Here is a 12542-nt window from a genome sequence, read left to right on the forward strand (position 1 = left end):
CATGTAACTCCTTCCTGTACTTAGTCTAGTTTATATTTAGATTTTTATGCAGCAGTTTGAATCTTTTGGCTTGGGATCAGATGATTATCAAAAATAAGAATTTAAAAGAAGGCAGGCTAATTTAAATAGTTTTTAAATGGTAACCACATGAAGACTTCAGGCAGGTGTGATGAATACTTACACCACTGCATCAAGCTTCATTTACACGTGAAGGCCACAGTGTTTAGTAGTGGCAGATCAAACGTCATCTCTGCTGGAGACAGTCTGAGTGCGACAGTACAGATTACAGTGACAGTACAATAGATAACATCAATTACAAGGACATCATCTATCATCATAGAGATGTCACATGTGATTTCACACCCTGCTGCAGCAACAATAAGTTCCACAGGAGGTGGCAACCTGTTATTACTGGGCTATAACATGGCAAGACACCTTCATTTAAAGGGACAACACTAATTATATGGACAGCACAAGACACACTGACCAGTTTTATTTCACTCTGAGTTGTAGACAGAGAAACAAGACAAACTATTAAATGTTTAAGCTGAAGGTGAAATATACATGAAGGTCCCTGACTTACATACAGAACATACAGTAGGAATGCTCTCCCATTCTTTTGCACATTTAATTGTGTATTATTGACTGATAAACTTTGCAAACTCTGATTTCTGCCATTCAGAGTCAAGCAAATAAAGCTACATGATTTCATTTTGTCAGATGAATTGAAACTAATTGTAGGAGTACTGCTGTCAGAAAAAAAACTGCTACAAGTAGAGAGACATATTACAGAAGCTCAGAAATCCAATTAAGAAACTCATCCACTGTGTAATTCAGAGGAGATTCAAAAGACCTCATACAGGCTAAGACATAAACCCTTAATGTAATATACAGATGGGTGACAAATGAAAGGAGAATCCTGAATAAATGAGTTGAAATAAAATTTAAAAATGCAGGGGTCACCGTTTAATCTGCAGGTTATTTTCCTGATTATTTGATTTATCTTTTTATTCACAGGATGTGAAACACTGGGGAAAATGTCCATTTGATTTTTCTCAGTCAAAGGTGGTGTCTTCAAATAACTTGTTTTGTCCAACCGACAGATTCAAAGATATTCAGTTTATTAGATTTTTGCTTTGATTAATTTTAAATCAATTAACTTGCAGCTCTAGGTTACTGAATGGCTTAAAAATGTGTTGGACACAATGAGTGAATATGTTTTGGAAGAATGGTGTCCCCTCCCTCTGACAGAGGAGGTCTGAAGCTGCTCTGGAGACATGTTACTAAAAAGTCTATGTTGGTCACTTTATGCTGCTTTTTCCTTTCATTTCTCACACAGCTGTATATAATAAGTGAGGTTGTTTGGGGTGTCTGGCAGAAAAACAGCTTCATCTGTTATAACAACTGTTTTTCAGATAATACAGGTTACAGCCCTCAGTCAAGAGGGCACAAAACAGACGCCAAAACAAACTCACAGCAACAAGTTTTGACATGTGCACTTATCAAGCACATTTTGCTGCTGTGTTAACGTGTGCAAATAGTGGCCCAGATGGGATTCAGCCAGACAACATGACATGGGGAAACAATAAGAAGAAACCATTCAGCTGACAATACTGGTTGTACATTGACATTATATGGACTCACCTGATAAAGTTTTGATATCAACATGTGGCCATTTTGATACTTAGTTTGCTATCTATCTGTAATGTGTCAACTGTTTATTACAGGGGTTATTCCCAGTGACTGTCAGTTTAACTGTGTGCTGTAGCAAAAGCACAGCTTCATTCATCTGTACAGTATAACCTGTAGTCTGGGGCTGCTGTTGACTGAACAGATGTGCTATACTGACCCATTTCCCTGCCAGGCAGTCCAGGCATTTGAACCACTAACCCTCTGGTCACAAGGTCACTTCTGCAACCATTCAGCTACTGTGCTCCACAAATGTTGAGCTCACTTTTTGTATCTTTGTCTTCTATGTCCTGTTGAAGTATTGTGGTGCCTGGTGAGTCCACCTACAACCAAAAAAACTGTTTAGCTGAGACAATAATAACAACGTTTTACAGTAAATTAATTCTTTATATTTAATTCAGCCATAATGGTGACAAAAATTAACAGTTTAGGGATCGCATTGCTGTTGAGTTATCTGCCCTGTAGCTGATGACTCAACATCCTAAACCGTCTGTGTACACAGACTTTCTCTCTCAGCCAAACACTCGTAGCCTCTGCAGTGTGAGTGACATATTTATCTTCAGAGGAAAGGAGGAGGGAGACCAGAATGAGATATGCAGCCTAAAAACAGAAGCCAGTCAGATATTCATAGATAAATCTGTGAGTGTGTGTGTTAGTGGGCTATTTGAAACCAGGCACAACATGCTGAACCTGCTAGTGTGCCAGATAATGTAGATCAGTGAATAGTACAGAGCCAGCACCTTTTTATTATTGGGCCAAGTGTGTAACATACTTGGCCAAATAAAGGTGACTATCCTTATTATTGTCCTTTTAGGCCTTTTAACTGCCTCACATCTGTTAATTTGGCCAAGTATGTTACACACACAAAGAATTTGTTTCCAGTACAGAACCGAGGCAGCCATCTGCGGCGCCAACTCACACCAATGGCACTAACCATTGGGGGAAACTTGGGGGTTCAGTGTCTTGCTAAAAGACAGTTCCTGAAGCAGCGCTGTGCCCGAGGCTACCTCGATTCTGCATCATCAAGGACACACATTTTGTCATTTTATCATTCTCGTCTAGACCTGAAAATCTGGTGAGAAGGGCTGGCATTTTCCAACCCGAGTCATCCCCTGGTATCTGTGTATGTGCGTGCATGCATGTGTGTGTGGGGCTCTTTCCCAGGCCAGTGATAAGTGTCACCTCAGTGGGGGCTTTGACACCTGGACTGGTGTAAAGGGGTGTGGGAGTGGGGGACGTGAGAAGTCTGGGGGTTCACACCTCACTGACAGTAGGAGATGATCCTGTAACTAACCTAATACACACACACTTCACACACTCTTATACCAGAGACCTATGGCAGTAGCTGTGACTTTCCATACTTGATGTAATTATTCCTCACAGGACTGCCGACCATCTTCCAAAGCAGCCACTACAGATCTCTATAGATCTCCTGTCACTATTTTCCATTACTTTGAGTGAAGGTCAGCTCCAGGGTAATTCAACTTTCCTGATACATTCTTTTTTTTTATTCCCCTTAGCTGAAACGCACTGCCACCACATGGCAGCTCCATGGAAACTCCAACATCTAAATTCAAATCCCATTAAAGATTGTATATTGATGAGTGTCCTTTTGTATTATATCCTGTTTTCTTCCTTTTATGTAAATGTTATAATACTGCCATCTTACCAGGGCTCCCTTGAAAATGAGGCTGCGAACCTCATTGGACTCCCTCTGGTTAAAAAAAATAAAATATGACAACTGCCTAAAAAGCTATGACAACAAACCAAACCTGGAAAACAGAATAAACAAGGATAATGATGTTGCTCCTTTCAAGGATAATGTGAGTATGGTCTTTATAATCTCAGAAGAGACACGACTGATTAATTTGCTCCTTTTAATGATGCAAACAAATTAGACACTGACAATTGCTTTAGGAGTGTTAAAGACTAATTTGTATGCACCATTAATAGTAGCAAATAATCAGTGTGCTCTGGTGCTGTCTCTTCTGAGAAGTTAGCTGTCCTGAGAAGGACCTGACTCAGCTGCATGCTGTTAAACACACACAAAGAACATCTTCTTGTTTATACAAAGCCATTTGCTATATGTCCTTAAATGCACTGACAAGGAAAACAGTCTTGCTTGCAACAACATACCATGCCACGATAATGTAGCTTTTACAAATAAATAAAATTAACAAACTGGGATCACATAATAAATCACAATTTTAGTGATGCAAAAACATTGTTTTTAGTTGTGCAGTTTATCTTCAGAATTGTTTCTATGTTGTTCTTTCCAATCACTCTGATCATATCTTTGTGCATGAAAAGTATGATCTCTCTCTCTCTCACACACACACACACACACACACACACACACACACACATACATGCTGTTTACAAGCTGAAAGCACTGGGCTGTGATTTGTAGCAGGACATTTCACATAATGGCCATAATTTCCGTCTTAAAAAAAGTCACAAGTGGCTTGTTCGAACACTAACACTAATAAATATTAAACTAGTCTAATAATGATATGGACAACTCTGACAACTTGGGAAGCCAGTAAACCACCAACGCTCTTATAGGAGGGGGATGACAAGGCCCCGTGTAGCCAATATGCTGATCCTGTAAACCCTCTGTGCCTCTCTCTCTCTCTCGCACATCCTGTTCCTTGTGACGAATGCATGCTAAAGGGCTCATTTGTACTACTTAAGGCTTCTGTGAGACTTCTTTCTTGTGTCTCACTCAGCTTCATATTCATCTTCTAGGTGTGAGCACTTTCACTCTCACATTTACACACAGTCACAAGCCCTTTGAGACAGGGGGTACACAACATTCAACAATCTGTTAAAGCAATGCTTTTCTGTCATTCAGACACTTAAGTTAATGTTCCTGCGACTGTGACAGAGAGAGCCACAGTAAGTCTTGTATGACTGTACTGTAAATTCTAACAAGTTCAGGTTACTTTAAAAAAATGAGGAAACATACCTTGAAACTAACTTAGCTGTCAAGTTGTGTGAAATTATTGTTTAAAATGTGCATGAATACTTTGAGTAAGCTGTACTTATTTAAGTTTTGAAAATGTAACTAACTCTGTTAAATTAGCTAAACTTAAAAACAAGTTTAAACATAATATTATTAAGTTGACTGAACTAAGTGACATGGACAGTTGCTGCAAATAGGCTTATTTTCTGTTTATAAGTCTCAGTTTGAACAGTGATTTGACATGAAGAACTAACAGCTGCACGTTGTACCAGAGTCAGTACAAACAGCATGCGTAACAGCTGCACTTTGTACCAGAGTCAGTACAAACAGCATGCAAGGCTGCCCCATTGGCTTTGTTAAATGTATGACGATAGGGACTGAATTCAAGACTAATCTCTACCATGGTTTGTGGTGCTTCTACACTTATGAAAAGAAACAACCATAACTTAATTTAATATACTATATATTACAGAAACACAAAGTTTCCACCATAAACAGGCTCTTCAGAATACCAATAAGAAGAGTCTCTGGAGAATGTTAACACTCAAACTATGCATGTTGGAAGTCTGCCACCCCTAAACAAAATGCTATTTCCCCCACTTATGTTGTCCAAGTTTCTCAAACATAAAATGCACTTAGCTAGCTAGTTAGCTTTTCTGAAAAGTACAAGTAACTTGTGGAAAATGAGTGTTGATCGCAATCTTAGAAAAATAATTTTTGCCAAAATGATTTTTAGTCCTATGTTGCCATTTACAGTGTTCATGCAGTTTAGACTTGTGCTTTGTCAAAAGTGGTACGTAAGTGCCATCATGGTACTTACATAGGTATACATTCAGACATGAAGCTGATTTGTTCAAATGCCGTCAAGTTAATGGTGCATGTCTGAAGGGGGCAACACAGGCTACGCTACACTAAAACTCCTTTTCCACCACCTGGCACTGGCTCAACTTGACCCTACTCAACTCTACCTGTTTGTGGTACCAGGTGCTGTGTTTTCCACTGCAGATAGTCCCCCTGCAGTGTAGCTGGCTGTCACAGAGATACCTAAACTTCCATGAAGTCACTGGCCCACGATGGCAGGGCAGGACCAAAGCTGTTATAATTTTTATCATAGGACTGTTACTATAGCACTTTATTAAGTTCTGATAGTTTTCGGGCAAGAACATAACCATCTAGTTTCCGAAAAATATGCTGTCAGTCTGTCGAAGTGATACAAATTACACATTTGCACTGTTGTACCCGGTACTTTTTACCATGCTAACTCTGAGAGACGAGGCAGTCCAAGTAACTTCAAAACAGTGCTGATTTATTCCATGAACACAGGTAAAAATTAACATTACACGCTCAGGCATCTTGCACCTCCAACCTGCACGCAGGCAGATGAAAGATGAAAGACCCTGAACCCACCAGGCCTATACATTATATCCCCTCGGTTGGGCTAGCCCCATACTACACAGAAACGTCAACCGAGACGTCTCTGTTGCCAGCTTTGCAGCTGGTCATAGCAGTAGTCAAAACATGAAGTAAATCAATGTGTGTGTGTCTGTTGATTAAGTGGTGTGTAGCTAAAAACATTCTCACATCCACTAAACATTTCTAATACATAAAGTATCTAACCAATATCTATCAGACTAAAAATACCTAACAGCACCAATGATTTTGGAGATGTGATGACCTGCTAACGTGCCAGCTAGCTCTGCTTAGCAGGCACAGCTGCAACCACTGTGCTCATATTATCACATTCAGTAACCTGCATGGGCTACATCCAGGTTCATCAGTAGCAAGATCGCCGAACAGTAATGACAAATTTCTCTGACCAGTTGGTAGTCTGCAGTACTATCCCCAACATTTGACTGATGGAAAAACAAACAAGGCCAGTAGAGTCAAGCTGAGCTGGTGTCAGGCGGTAGAAATAGGACTTAAGTTCATGTAAAATAAAGCTGTTTATATGTGACACTAGTATTTTCAGGTAATGTCTGAGAAGTTTGAGTTCACATATCTCTTTGTGGGTCTGCTGCTGTCCATTCTGTGACCTCCCACTCTCAATTATCACTTGACCTGTGTGTCAAAATGGCAGAACACACACCTTGACATATTTTTCTGTCTTTTCTGCTAAGTGGATGACTCGGAAACTGTGGTTTGATAAAATGCTACCTGTTTACCAAGGCAAAGTTATTTCTGTGTTGCTGCACTGAGACCATTGGTCAAATCATTACTTTACAGGTTTGCAAAGATTTTGCGCAACATGAACAGAAATACAAATTTTATGTTGTGTGTTTGATATATTGACAAAATGAACGTTAGCAGAAAGAGTCTGAGCAACAGAAGCATCAAGAGCATTTTTAGAAATGCTCCACTTTAATGAGACTTGGATTGAACTGGTACAGTTTCAAATTTGCAAGCTTGGTTTGAACACAAACTGTGTGACAAGACAAAAAGAGGGTGGTCGAGTGCGTCTGTGTGTTTGTCAGCCACATGCTAAAGGGAAGTGTCTGTGCTTATCAAAGAGCAGGTTGAGGTGACATGTACCTGCTGAAGAGCTATCAGCTCCTTTTACTGAGTTGCTTCCCCCACACCGCACAGTGTGGGGTGTGTTTGTGTGTGTGTGTGTGTTGTGGCAAGTCATTTCACAGTTTTTACAAAAAAAAGAACAACATTCTAACATGTTTGTGCAGCTAAAATCATGGGGTTGTCAGTGCAATGCTTCTTTTAACACACAATGTGGACAAAGAGTTAAGAAGATCTCTGAATTCACAAGTCTGGTTGGAAAAAGATCACTTGATTAGTGTGCCTCACCAGTGAAATGTAGACACTCCACCCTCTCATTTTTCTCACAGTGATCAAAGAGTTTCCAGTCAGACATTTACAGCCATGACTGTGATTTACAAAGAGGAAGACATCACCGTGGTGCGACAGCCTTTATGACTGCTGCTTTCCCCTTGTTTTCTCTGACAATGATAAATTTTTTAACTTAGAGATATTATCGCCATGATTTGTGGCTTGTTTCACTGAATGTCTCCCCATAGCAGCACAATTTTAAGCAACAGTTATCAGATAATTGATTTTCTTACAAACACAAGAAACCTTTTAAACTTTCAGGGGCGGTTGTGGTGCAGTGGTAGAGAAAGTCAACCAATAACTGCAGGGTTGGCGGTTCAATTCCCATTCTCCCTGGTCCACATGTCAAAGTGTCCCTGGGCAAAACAACGAAAACCAAGCTAGTGCCAGGGCCTTGGCATGGCATCTCTGCTGCCATCGGTGTGTGTGAGGTTGGGTGAATCTGTAAAGTGTTCTGTCCAGGTATGGTAGAAAAGTGTACACGCAGTCCGTTTGCCATTTTCTTTCAAAACAAATTTGGGCATTTGCATTAACAGAGTATCACAAAACACAAAATCTAAATTCTGTGGTATGGGTTGTATCATGTGTGGTCTCTAATCCATACATTCTCCTACATAAACTCATTTGTATATTAAATCAGCGCACACCTTTTACTACTGTACATGGCACAAACATAATGGATACTGGGCACATATATATATTTGCTGTTGCAGATACTGTGTCTAAGTTAAGAAGAAACTGTCCCCAGCACAGCTACCAGCCAAATAGTGGCAAAAAAGCAGAGTATGTAGCAACAGCCCCGTGTCACCTGTTGAAGAATTTGTTAGATGAGCTACACATCAAAGTAGATTTCTGAAGTAACCACCCCAGAGGAGGACAAGTGGCCCTGCATTGAGCTCTGGGATTTCCCTGCTATTCTGACCTTTGACCATGACCCTCAATCCCTCACCTCCCAAACCTGGCTGCTTGTTAACCTGGTCGTCATGCATGTGACCCACCAGCACTTCAGAGGAAGTCCCAGCAGAAAGTCATGTGTGGAGGGTTAAACCGTTACTGAGCGAAAGAGAGCGATTGGGAGGGCGACGCGAACGAGGGCGAGGGACAGGAAGAAAGAGAAGCACAGAGTCAAAGAGTCAAAAAAAATGCCACTGAGGAGTGGAACAGGCAGCATAAGCATGCAAATGATGATCTAGTAAAAGGGAGAATTCAAACAAAATCCATGTGTGCTGCTTTGCTCCAGTGTTATAGGGCTTCAAACAACAAAAACAAAAAATAAAAATATGTCTACAGTAACACAACACTGACAAAAAGAAAATGTATTATGAGCGGATTATGTTGTGCTAAACCTGTTATCTTATCTTAGCTTACCTTAGCGTAAAGACTTGAAACAGGGGGAACAGCTAGCATGTTACCATAATATTGAAATTTTTCTTATACAGATGATTCTGCCAAGGTGGAACATTTTGATGTGGCTAGTTACTAATCAGAGAGGGGCAAAACAACCACTACTGGAACTTTGCATGAGTCTATTTCTACTTGTGAGACATATTTTAAATATGGTACATTTTACTCTGTCATTTATTTGACAGGTGAGGTGTTAAGAGTTATTTTGAAGGCTACAGATTAGCGTGCAAATTAAACAATGAGATAATTACATACACTGCATTGTTAGAGTACAAACTACTAAACATGTTTATCCTACTTTGACAATTTAAATATCTTAATAAATAGTATATGTAAAAGCTCCAGTGAAAAGTGGTCATAATTCAGAATGAACACATTTATTGTAGTTACTAAAGCACATTATTCTGCTAATACTCACCTCTACAACTAAAATGTTTTACTGAGTATCGCTAATTATAAGTTACCGGCTGATCTTCCATAACTGACGACAGACACCACCCACCACATTTACAGTATAAAATATCATACATACTTGCATATATTGTGTGTTACGATCGAGGTAGCAAAAACCCACAGACATCTGTAACAATGACTGCCCCACAGTAACAGAGAAGGAATATTTTTTATCATCAGGATGAAACGCAGCAGCTGCAGATGGGAGCACTCACTGTGTCAATGTGCACTGCACACACAGATTAAAGACAGACTTCACAAAAACATAGAAGAACTGCTGAACAAAAATTAAAATGTGTAAAGAATTAGGATCAGACTGCGCTGTGTGTGTGTGTGTGTGTGTGTGTGTGTGTGTGTGTGTGTGTGTGTGTGTGTGTGGGTGTGTACAAGGTTTTAATGTTATAACATGCATGTCTGCATGCACCCAACAACATACAGGTAGGTACACATAGACAAACACTGCTTTCTTGGACCAGTGGAGAATAAATTATCTAAACCTCTTTGCTCCAAGCAGAACCAAAGACATGAATATTTATAGTTAGATGTCTGTGCATGGTTGACGGGGCTGTGGCATTGCACTAAATTCCACAAAACCTCATGTACAGCTGCTTAATACAGACAGAAGAGGAAGATAAATGCAGAAAGATGATGACGAGAAGTAGAAGAAGAGAAAGTGGTGAGACTGGTCTCAGACTGAGCAAACAAAGCAGAGGAAGACATCAAGAGAAATACCAAGAAATAAAGAACAAAGTGGCTGTTTGTAGCTAAATCCCTCACAAACACACACAACCAGATGTGCTACACAACTACAGTTTGCACACTTTCATATACAGAATGCAGAGAGACGTCTTGGTTAACCATAACTAGTCGACAATACTGCGGTCCGTAATGCTGAATACTTTATATGATTCAGTTGTTGTTGCCCCCCCACCATAATCAGGCCCATGAGACACAATCCTATGTACAGTCCCTGGGGAGGCTGTGGACACACTTGTATGTCACTTCATGGTTGGTCATAAAAGAATATTCCAGTTTATTAGAGCATGGATCTGGCTGTGGTCATTTGTATTGGTGTGCGCGCCAAAGAACCTGGGATGGAAACACGGGCTCGTCTCTTGTTTTCGGAAAAATTAACGATCAGTGAGACGATCAAACAACCGGAACATCTAAACCATTTTATTTGGTGGTAAAACTGAAAGTGAGCACACATGAAATGTCTGTAACAAGTGTTGCATGTACAAAAAATAGCATTTATGGTAGGTCGAAGCTGAAAGTGACAGTCTTTAATCTGTGATTTATAACAAACAGCTCAAGTAATTTTACTATTTGTCCTTTTTGTCCTCCAAATGTTTGTCTTTCTTATATGATTGTCCAGCTGATTCTGTTCATGGTCAGGACTGACTTCATCTTAGCAATCCCAGATCTCAGTGAATATCTTGGTGACTACAATGTTACTGTTGTTACACAGTGACAATAAGACTCATGCGGGACCCCTCCCCCACCACCACCACCACCAGAATTATCCTTTAATCCAAGTGGGTGAAGAGCCCTGTAACCTGAATCTAGTACAGCCCATACGAGTTCTGAGATATGACACCAGTGGTTCTCAAGCAATATCATGTGGAGTGGGAAAATGTGTTTCATTGTAATACTCAGATCTCATCAATACATCACGACAACGTGCGCATTACTTTGTCAGAAGGAATTTGACAGGATCTAGGCTCTACTGAAGAAACAGTCCCTACAGAAAAGGCTTTCATTGAGATCTGTGGATTATCAAGAGCAAAAGGACACGATTTCTACAAAAAAGATGTTGAGCTCAGTTTTTCAAATACAATAACTTTCTACTAGCTTGACACGAATCATCAAATCCTCAATTTTCTGCTGACTGAGCAACTGATTGACTGATTCATTGCTGTTTGTATTTTGGTGAACTGATCCTTTAACACTCAATTCTCATCCTTGTTTTTTGTAAATGATTCTAAATTAAGTGAATGTCTCATAATTGCACTGGAGGTTTGTACAAACTGGTTTCACACAACAGGCACTCAACAGACTGGCTAAAACACAAAATATCAGTTTTTCTCTACTGCTGGAGAGCAAAACTAATAAAATTGACTTTTTTTTAATTGTATTCAGTCTATGGAATCAGGAAACAATTATGGAATCAGAAATCCACATTGTGGCTCTACTGAGTGACAACCAATCAGCATTAATACTAAGGACAAAAGTATTAGTTATGGAAAATGTAATAGCATATTTAAGGCATGTCTGACTTGCTGGATGGTGGAGACAGTGGTGGGAGACCAACAAAATGGGAAACAATTTAGGCAGCTGCCATTAAACCAAGATCATAACTTGAGCTAAGATACAAAACACTACAACATGGAATGAGCCTCAGCCAGCTGAACAACCAGGACACTGTCATTTAAGTCCTAAAGCTTCTTTTAAATCACACAAACACACATCAACAAAACAGTGATTTTGTTGAATCTATGAAAAATAACACTGTGACTTTAAAGTTTGTTAGAGAATTATTATTATTTAATTTAAAATAATTCCTGTTTGGTGTATTTTAATATACTGTATAGCTGGTCATATCTTAGATAGATAGATAGATAGATAGATAGATAGATAGATAGATAGATAGATAGATAGATAGATAGATAGAAATACTTTATTAATTGCATTGTTTCAGCAGCTTGTCAAGCAATCCCATTAAAACACCAAAAACCCGCAACAAACTGACCAAACTAATGAGCCTGGAGTCTTATTTCTGGGGTCTTTATTTGCATATTACATCACTGCTGAACAGTGATCAACTATACAGCATAGTGACCACTATCAGTCATAGAGCACCAGATACAATGTTAGTTGAATTGAAAGCAACAAATGTCAGTTTCTCATTTTTTCATTCATTTACACTGACAAGCATCACATTTTGCCTCTGGCAGGTGTGGCACTAGGGGGTCATGAATCAGATTCTCGTGGTGAACAGTACCACCTCTGGCCACCCTCTGGATCCGCCCATGGTGGTGGACTATGAATTCCTTTAGTTTGTATGTAAGAGCTGTGAAAATGCCCAAGCTGAAGCACACACAGCTGATATTTTAATAATCTGGAACATCAGAACATCATCTGCTTTTTGCAGACGACGTTGTCCTGTTGGCCCCATCAAACCAGGACCTCCAGC

The 12542-nt window shown here is 39.7% G+C and overlaps 1 protein-coding gene across 1 annotated transcript in view; it reads right to left on the reverse strand.

Annotated features, from left to right (window-relative positions):
* Window positions 1–495: 495 nt before the first annotated feature.
* The window catches only part of fam120b (family with sequence similarity 120 member B), a 36656-nt gene continuing 24609 nt past the window's right edge, over window positions 496–12542 (reverse strand). The window contains exon 16 of the transcript XR_002274136.1: window positions 496–2012. The gene's annotated coding sequence lies outside the window, so the exon portion shown is untranslated. The remainder of the gene's footprint in view (window positions 2013–12542) is intronic.

The sequence above is a fragment of the Monopterus albus genome, unplaced genomic scaffold (genome assembly GCF_001952655.1).
Source record: "Monopterus albus unplaced genomic scaffold, M_albus_1.0 scaffold10.1, whole genome shotgun sequence".
Classification (NCBI taxonomy): Eukaryota; Metazoa; Chordata; class Actinopteri; order Synbranchiformes; family Synbranchidae; genus Monopterus; species Monopterus albus.